This window comes from Melozone crissalis, unplaced genomic scaffold (genome assembly GCF_028551555.1).
Source record: "Melozone crissalis strain CALT ecotype California unplaced genomic scaffold, PUWL_Pcris_2 ptg000068l_1, whole genome shotgun sequence".
Lineage (NCBI taxonomy): Eukaryota > Metazoa > Chordata > Aves > Passeriformes > Passerellidae > Melozone > Melozone crissalis.
This window is the reverse complement of record NW_026535846.1, coordinates 15,223,121-15,233,006: the sequence shown is the minus strand read 5'-3', so window position 1 is coordinate 15,233,006 and position 9,886 is coordinate 15,223,121. Positions and strand designations below refer to the sequence as shown.

The window sequence follows — 9,886 nt, the reverse complement described above, 5'->3', positions numbered from 1 at the left end:
GGAAAGTCAAACTGGGGCTTTGCCAGAGCAAGGACTGACTTTTGTTTGGCTGCCATGAGCTTTGTCCTTCTGCCATGAGCTGTTACAAACCCTGCCCCTTGTACCCAGGAGACTGCAGAGCCATTCCAGGTTCTTTTACTGTGTTTGCTTGCATAGATTAGTGATTCCAGCTGTAACTCATAACCTCCACTGGATTTGGCTCCTATTAGGACAATTCTTAGCTGCATTCCTGTGTCCAACAAAGATTCTATTGCATCTTCTCTAAAAACACAGAACTGATGGAAGGAAGCACAGCAAATGTGGCTTATGGGTCCTCCTGTCTTAGCTTTCCCTCTAAAGGAACTGATGTCAAAAGGCTCGTGTGGTGTGAATTAGGCAAGATTAACCAGAGACAGTGGAGTTTGGGCTTGCTCTTGTTTGTTTGTTTGTTTAAATACTATGGTTTAGTATCTTATTTATGGTTTCTAGGCAAGATTTTTCAAATGGTAGAGGTACTATAAAATTTGGAGGAATAGGGACAGTATAGACAGAAAATACAGGATCTCTCAGTAACTGCATAGAGGATTTCTTTTTTTAAAGCAAAGTTGAAGTTTACACACAAAAAGGGTAAGGACTCCTTCATTGTTTTGTTTCATTGACAACACTTAAAATTATAAAAAATATGAATCCAAGTGTTCTGAGTTGATTAAAGCCTCATGTTGGTGCTTGTGCAAAGAACTCTTTACAAAACAACAAAATTCTGGTTTTGTTTTAAGATGCTGTAACTATTCCTTTGATTGACCTGGCCATGGTGAGGAACAGTTAAGGAGCTTTTAGTTCTTGGTATTTGCATTTGAGTTTCCTTAGGGCAGACTAATCCCTGATATGGGGAGGAGGTGACTCATCTGGAGAGAGCTGCAGCCCTGAAAGTGGAGGGACAGCTTTGGGCTGGGAGTCTGCAGGTGAATGAGACTTTGCAAAGCAATTCCTTGCTCTTGCTGTGTCAAATTGTGCTGCTGGAGAACATCTAGTTGCGTGGAAAAATATTTCCTGACTCACTTCTAATTTCATAAGCCACAAGCCCATTCAGGATTGCTGTTTATCTTGTCTAGGAACCAAGATAGAGCTCTGCTGCATATTTAATTAGATGGGGGAAGGCAAAGAATTTTAAGATAAGATTATCTTCTGTTCCCCATCACAGCTCTCATGTAAGAAGTTTTCATGGCATGCAAACCAGAGTCTGATGGTAAGCCACTTGTTTTTGAGGACGCTGAAAACAGTTTTGCAGAGTAATACTTTTAATTTTTTTAAAATACTCATATGAATTCTTTTCTGTGTATGAGGAAGAAGATTAGTTATGTGTTTTTATGAAAATTAACATATAAAGAGATATGTGGGAACCTGGGGCTCTTGGAGGAATAAACACTTTCATTCCTGTGGCTGTTGAAAGCAGCAGCAGAAGGACAAGTGAAGAGAACCTGAGTCCAAGTTTCTCATTGCTGCAATAATTCTAAAAATAATCAGAATTTAAGGCACTGGGAATAACAGTATGAAGTCAGCCATAAGCCAGAGCAATGGAGTTTCACAAACACAATTGGGTTTATATTGTGGTCTCTCAGTTCCAGTTCTGCAAAGGTTTTTGAGTACGTTTAGGGGCTGGCTGCTAGTCCTTGCTGTGGAGGCAGCTGACGTAGCAGAGTTTGAGCTGGCTGAAGGGGTGTGAAGAGGATGCAGAACCATGATGGAGTCCTGTGAGGTTTTGTGTTTAGTTTAAATCTTCAGTGTTGGCAGCAGTGTGCAGCAAGTGTGGCAGCTGCCTATCACTCTCACACAGAAACCAGAAATGTCATGAGCTGCCCCACCACAGCTGCAGACCATCCTCTGCTCTGTCCGAGCTAGTCTGGTCCTTTGTGACTCAAAACCCTTCAGATCTGTGTCCTCCCCTTGCAGTGAGGGCAGAGGAAGCCTGGGCAGTGCCTGTAGAGCTGGTCAGTGCTTTCTGTATTGTCCAGGGCTTGCTCAGGAGTTGGGGTGCTGCTCTCTTCCTGGCAGAAGCATGCTGAAGGCAGAGGGGATGGTGCTTTAGACCCAGTTTTTCTAATTCTGAACTCTGAACAAGTTGTTACTCCTATTCAATCAACTCCCTACATGCGATCTTAATGCTCATGAAATACTGGCTGCCCTTTGGTAATGAGTCACTGAGGGGTGTCAGTGATGGCTTGGTGTGAGAGTGACTGGCTGAGCCTCCCGTGGATGTGCTGTAAGCTGGCCAGCGGGGATGTGCATGCACTGAGACAGGCACAACACACCTCTAAGGAGACCAAAGTTCATCAGGCTGCTCACGAGTCTGCCTTGGTCCAAGAGCATTCTGCATCTCTCTGCTCTTCAGAAAGGGATCCAAGTTGCCCTGGGCCAGAGGGAGACCCACAGGGTTGTAGGGAAAGCTGGAATTCCTAACACAGAGGTGCTTGTAACTTTCATGCACTGCAGTAAAACTCAGCCTGTCATTAAGCATTCATGGTGCCAGACAAACAAATAAAATTCAGGAACAAGTAACTGCCTTTGTCGTTTTGTGGGGACCTCTGTGTCTTTGCACTTCCAAATGCTGGCATAATAAATCCTGAAGTGCCTTTTTGCTCACAGCAGACATGATTAATACAGCTGTTAGCTGGTGTGTCTGCTAGAGGAAACAATTGGCAACTCCTAGGTGAGCAAGCAAGAGGCCTGCAACCCCCACAATTTTCTCCCCTTTTGAGAAATTAAGACACAATATAAAAATGTTCTTTTTTTCCTCTTCAAATCCATAATCAGACATGACATAAAGAACAGTCACTTCTGCAATGAGTATTTTGGAGAGTGCCTGTTTGAGTGGAGATGCTCTGATGTTCTGCACAGCTGGAGCCCCTGTGGGGCCAGGCAGGTCCAAATGTGACCCAAGCACCAGGGCAACACATCCCACCCCCTGCCCACAGCCCCTGCTGCCCTCCTAGCTTGGGGACCAGGGGATGTCCAGGTTAACAATGCCTTTTTTCACTTAGCAGCTCTTGCACAAGGTGAGAAGGGAGCTCGTGGGAATGCTCAGGCATGCTGGCCATAAACTTCAGGCTATAAATGCATCTTTCCTCATACCCATTTTACCACAGGGAAATCCTGAGCAGGACACAAATATTCTCTCTGACTTTACCAGCTTTCCCTTCTGCTTTTTTCAACATAATCACATCCACTGATTTCTTCTTGTTTGCAGGTCTTGTTTGCAGCTGGAAGCTCAAAACACTATTTATTTTCTGTATGAGTTCCTAATCTGGAAATGGATCTAATTTGCTTTACCAAATTACAAGTGAATTAAGATGAACACATTGTGCTGTGTCCGGATACATAGTGGTGCTTTCATGAAACAGGAAAAACCACATTTGTCACTGCTGGGATTTTCTTCTTTCCTCAGTATCATTAACTCCATGTTCCCAAAAAATATAAAAACATCTCCATAAATGACAGTGTTTTTTCTTGGGGCAGAAGTTGAGGAGCCAGAGCTGCATCTGTTTCACATCTTTCATCCTTTCAGCCCCTTCAGAATATCCCTGCCCACACCTGCAGTACTCTTCCCTTGCAGTTCCTCCCCTTGCTCTTGGACACATTTTGATTATTTGCAATATTAGAATTTGATAGTATTGCTAAGTGGTTCTGAAAATTTTCCTTTTGGCAACTGCTTCTTCACTTTTGAATGGATTTTTTTTTCCTTACCTGTAAATCAGCTTTAGGGCCTTGCATGTCTAAGGAGAGTAAATACCCCACAGCTCCAAATGAAACAAGTATTTTGCATTTCCATTTCCTGATCCATCAGGAAGAATTTTGTGCAAAATGCAGGAGAAATGTCAGAGTGATAAAGCAGCATTGATTGTGGTTCTTTCTCTGGTTAGAACAGTTGGTGTTATGGAAAACATTCAGTACTATCCAGACTTTGTGGAGGGCAAATACTTTATAGGTATCACTACATTTTAATGACAGTTTTACTGACTGACAAATACGACCTCAGCTGAGATTTTTGTTATAATTTCTTAGTTTACTGTTTTAAACCTGAAGCATATCTGAAGTATTTTTTCTTTGCTAGGAAAGTTTGCAGTCTGCATGTGAGATGGACTCCCTATACTGCATTTATAGGTACAGACATCAACTTTATTTTCCTGCCACCAAACCACATTTATTTTGAGTTGTGGTAAACACTGCTCCTTTTCATAAAATCTGTTTAAAGCAACTGATTTGCAAGATTATTTTGGAGCTGAGAACAATTAAGAACTCTAACAGCTTAACCAGCTGTGATAATTAGCACTCTCTAAGCCTGTCTTTGGGGAAATACAGCACACTGTCTTATTTTAGTTCTTCCATAGTAGGACTGAGAAAGCAATGTAAATAACCAGTGTTCTCCTGAGCAGCTCCTTGGGATGGGGAGCCTGGGGCAGAGTCAGGGCTCGGTGTGAGCTGCCCCAGCGGTGATTTGTGCCCGCCCAGCTCCCGGGTGTGTCATTTTGGTAATCACAGCTGATAAATTCAACTCGTCATCACGATGTAAGCAAAGCCTGTTGTCAGTAGGGTGGAAGTGCGTGCTGCTCCCTTCTGAGAGGAAGGGCTGGTTTTACTTTACTAAGTCCCAGCAGCAGCCTGTGGGCTCCTGGCCAGGCTGGTGGGGCAGTGGGGCTCCAGGGCAGGATGCTGGGGAGGCTGCTGGGGCACAGCCAGAGGGTGGCTGGGCTGGTCCTGTGCCCCGCCAGAGCTGCTGGCAGCAGAGCAAAGAACGCCCAGGACACGGCTTGGCAGACGGCTGATCCAGGTGGGTGGAAAGCCCTTGGTCACTGTTGGGTGCTGCAGCATGGAGGGAAAGGGTATTTGCAGGAAAGGGTGAGAAAATGAGCTCATTCTCAGCCATGGCTGAGGTACTGCAGGGCTCTGAGTCCTGGGGCAGGGAGCTCACCCAGAGCTCTGACCAGCACAGTGCACAGGGGTAAAGCTTTTTCTATTATATAGCTGTTCTCCTATGGCAGCAAATACCAATTGATGCTTCATGCCAGGAAATCTGTCAATTAAAACAAATAAATGTTCCTTCTCTTGCCCAGCTGCCAGGTCTCCAGAGGAAGATCAATGCTTGTCCCTGAGTGTGCAGGGCTGGTGCAAGTGGAGGATTTGCTCCCCTCTGCTTCCTGCTGTGCTCCTTGCCAGGTTGCAGCCACAGCTGTGTGTGCTTGTGCCAGGCACTGCCCTGGATTATGAGACAGAGAACAGGCATGGGCTGCTCCCACATGAACAAGCTTCCTGCTATGGACAGAATTTCTCTTTGCACCATCACTTTCTTGGCTGTGCCTTTGCAGACCCCTCACCCTAGGAAAGCTGGGCTGCATGGGCCTGCCTGTGCTCCTGTGGGATGGCTGGGGGTCTCCAGCTTCCCTAAGTTTCTGGGGCTTTGTCCTTGTCTTCCTTGGGATGGAGCATCTGCTTTGAGCAAGTGTACTGCTTGCTGCAGATTTGATTCTGGCACTTGCTGATGTAGCTCTCCTGGTCTCACTGTACCTTGTGGGAGAAATAGGAGAAGAATGGAGGCAATTTACCTGGACCAAGATTTACAATTGGGATTTTTCAGCCACTTACAAGTCCTGGCATACATGAGCAGCTCTGGGGCCAAGGCACTTACTATAATTTCACCAGCTCAACACAGGCAGGAAGAAATTCTCTCCATGCCTGTTCTGCAGCAGCAGTGACTTCCTTTCAGCTAAGTACCAGCAATCCAGCAACAGGCAGGGAGTGAGGATGCTGAGGCTGGAGACATCTTCATGTCCATCTCATCCTGCCCATCCTGGTCACAAATGCCAGTTCCCAACCCAAGCCCCACATTTGCACAGGGCATTGTAGTGTGGGGGCACCTACCTGGATGTAAGTACTGGGTGAGCAGTCTCAGCTGCCCTGCAAAGACCACTTGTACACTGCAAAAGCCAGGGTTTGAGCCAGCCATTGCTTACTGTGTTTTCAGGATCTCTCTGCCACTGTCCTTGTTGTTGGCTGTTATTGGGCTTGTTTCCATCAAGAGGAGCCAGAGTCCTTTTCTCACCATGCTGTGGGTGACAGCATGCAAATGGCATCACCGTGGTAGCCTGATGGGGTGTAATGTATCATCATTAGAGCTCAGTAATCTGGTACCCAGCTTGCATGAGAACAACTGCCAGTCTCCCACCAGGCTGCATTTCAGCAGACATCATCTCTCCATCAGTGATTTCAGGAGAAGCTGTGGAGGAGTGAGCTGCTTGTGCTGCTGGCAGTTTGCTTAACTCACTGGTTGGGCCGTTTAAAAGCAAGATGCTCACAGGGTGAGATGTTGCTGTGGGCTCAGGGACTTCAGCCCCACATCATTTGCCGTCTTAATCAGGAAGTTTAGAAGAGATTTTTTACTTTAAAACCTACCAAAATTAAACGGAAGAAAGTCAAATTAAATAAGCTGCAAATGTAACAAAGGTTCTCACACCACCTGATGAGTCTTTTTGATGTTAGAAAGCACATTTAGCTTCCACAGAATAGAAAAGTGTAATTTTAAATTTTCAATCATTTTCCCTCTGTACCAACAGCTCTTTTCCCTTCTTGAAGCTCAGCTCATTGCTTTGTACAAAATCTCTTACAGGTAAAGAACCTTTCAGGAATGAAAGAAAGCCTACAAATTTTGATAAAAAGGTGCTGGTATGGTCGGGACGCTTTAAAAAGGAGGAGGACATTCCCAGGCACATTTCGTAAGTGGACATGTCAGAATGATTCTTTTGGCTGTGAACATACAGATTGAGACCCCAGCCTGCGTTACCCAGAGCTGTGCTCTTGTGGAGTTAGTGCCTCCCCCATGCTGGTGTCCAAAAATAGCTGTAAATAATTGTAACTCTTGTAACTTTTTGTCATTCCCTGTGAGGTGAACTGGATTTGCTTATTTTAGTTGTCACAAATTTCAGACTAAGCTGAAGTATCTTTTGCAAGACACGTGGCTTTAAAACTCAGAAGCCACCATAATAAGACATCGTTCAATCTGAGTTTTTACATGCTTTTCTGGGTTTTATTGATCAGTGATTAATAATGCTGCATCAATTTTAATTAGAAGCTGAGGCTACATACAGCTTTGTTGACAGACCTGTGCAATGAATTCCTCCTGTATGGGCTGTGGTTTCACCTCCTTGCTGAGATGTTTTGTTAAAGGATTATCACTCAATTTTGGAATCCTAATGCTTCTGACTTGTGACGTCCTGGGGTCACCTCCAGCTGTCCTTCCCCTTGCAGGTGTGAGTAAATCCTGGATATAATTTCAGGGATGGCTCATTGCCATGCTGCAGTTCCTTGCAAACATGAATTGTTGGGTATATGCCAGGAGTTACTCATGCAAGGTGGTGGAGATTTCCAGTGATGGATGGGGCTGTTCAGCTGCTTGGGAAGAAAACTCCTGGATGGTGCAGCTGTGTGCTCTGACCCAGCTGTGTGCTCTCACCAGCCTCCCACCACAGGCAGATGCTCATGGGGCTGGTGCAACTGCCTGGCAGAGCTGTGCTGTGCTGGGCTTTTGATTCCCTGAGGGTGGCATTGCCTGGCCCTGGTGGCATGGCCCCAGTGCCTCCTGGTGCTGCACAGCACCCCAGGGCCTGCCCTGCGGCACCCAAAGGTTGGCCCTTTGTTATTATAGTGGAAAGATTTTCCTGCCCCTGTCATTTTACAGGCTTTCACTCTCTCACACAATAAAAGAACGCAGGAGAGCAAGAGTTTTTAATCCTGTTGTTACTGATGGCTTTTGACCTAAATCTTTTCCCCAAGGCTAATTTTTAGAGTCCTCCTTTAAGCAGCTGCAGAAAGAGAAGGCTGAACCCCATTATTGTACATTGACAGGAAGTAGCTGCAAGCATTCATCACCCCTCTCCCCATGATCCCATTTCACACAGGCTGCTGCAGAATGGAAAATCTGCTCTGTCCTCCACAGGTCTGAGGTCCTGGACACTGCAAGGAGCATTGCCAGGGTAAAGGTTTGCTACATCATGATTGCACTGACTGTGTGACCATGATCATCTCAGGCAAAGAAGTGAGTATTGTTTCTGGGGGTACTGGTTCACTTAACGCATGGTCTGTGTGTGTTCTTTGGAAATAAGCACCTGGGTGACAGAGAGGTTTGAGAATAGGTACACATGAGCAATGTATGCACAAGATCTGTATCACCCCTTCTCCAGAGGAGACACTGGCATTGGAAAGCACAATCTGCTGATTAATGTGTTGCTCCTGACCCACTCTGCCATGAACCTGTGCAGTGCAATGCTCTCTATGATGGTGTCTCAACAGGAGGCTGGGCCAAAGGCAATGGAATAGTTCAGACAGTGTCACTGGAGCCTGGTTCTGCCTGACATCTGCCAGCCACGAGGCTCCTGTGCTCCTGCCTGCCCAGCCTGGATGCCACCATGGGCACCAAGAGCTGTGCACCCGTAGAGTCCCGGTGCACCTGTAATCAATTCACAGTGTAATTCTCCTGCTAATCAGAGCTGCAAATGCTGAAAATGTGGTATAACAAGGAAACAGATTAACTTCTATCACTGGAAAATATCAAAATGGGCAGTGAGGTGTCAAAGGAAGTGGTGCAGATGTGGGGAAATTTAGTGGTGGCAATTGTGTGCAGGCAATGATTTCCACCAAATTGTTTCCAGGCTGCCAAGAAGGATCAGACTCTGCTGAGGGTGAATGCAGAGAAGAAGGCCAAATGGAGGGCTGAAGTGGAGAAAGGTCAGGAGGCAGCTGTCGGGAAGTCACAATGATTTGGAACAGATTTATTTTAACATAAGAAGATAAGTGATTTCCACATGTGGCATATGGACCTGTCTTCGTTTAACTCTTAAGAGCTTTTTCACTGAAACTCTCAGAGCAAAGACTTCACTGCTTAAAAACTGCTCCATGCAAACTGGGAACCTCCTATGGAAATAAACTGCTTTTTGTGGCTTCTGGTCTTTGGCACCAGGCCCAGCTCATATACAAAGATCTCTTTTAAACTGCAAAGTGTGGAAAGGACAAATGCAGGACTCCCCAGCTCAGGATCAGCTTTTCATGGTGCTGCTGCTGCTCAGGTCTCCTCCAATCCAATCATTGCTCCCAGTGATTGTCATGAAAGTTGTCCAGCTCTTGCTTAGCAGTGATTTTAGTCCAGAGTAATTGTTAATACATGGTTTGCTAAAACTGAATTCTTTTTAATCATCATAGTTCATTAACTCATAATAAAACAGCTGTCCAATTACATCTAAAACAAACGCATCTCTTCACAGCTTCATTTAGAGTGTCACCAAACTCTCTGGGATTATGCTTAACAGATGGGAGAAGTCCTAATGAGATATTGAAAATTACATTTTCACAAAGTGACTTAACTTCAAGACAGGCCCCAGTTCATGCCTGTGGGTGCTGATGCTCTGATCCCCCAAGTGTCACATGTAACCCCTCAGGACCTGTAACGCTGCTGGTGGAGCTGGATGTGCTGCATGGAGTCCCCAGGGACCCAGCATGGCAAACCCCAGCCAGTCTGACCCAGCTGCTGCAGGAGGTGCTGCAGCCATGCTCAGCAATGTCCTGGGTATCACACTGGGGCTGGCCTTTCCAAGGTTATTCCTTGGAGCAGTCACACTTGCACTCCAGGGGAGTTTGGAAGCTCCTGCTCGGGTCTCTGTGGTTGATTGTGTCAGAAATCAAATCCATTTATTGCTGAAGTGTCACTGCACAAACTGGCTGCTGGCAAAGCTGGGCTGAGGCACTGTCAGGTGGGCAGCAGATGTTGGGCTCCAGGACTCCATCCCCTGTGCCTGTGGCTTTTGGGCAGTTTTTTCCCTCTGGTGCTTCTCAGGAGCACTTCTGCCCATGCTGCACACCTAGGGTG

At 46.0% G+C, this 9,886-nt stretch overlaps 1 pseudogene; it reads left to right on the top strand.

The window, feature by feature from the left end:
• Nucleotides 1–4,683: 4,683 nt before the first annotated feature.
• LOC128945639 (protein FAM162B-like) lies at nt 4,684–8,783 on the top strand (annotated as a pseudogene).
• Nucleotides 8,784–9,886: the final 1,103 nt, after the last annotated feature.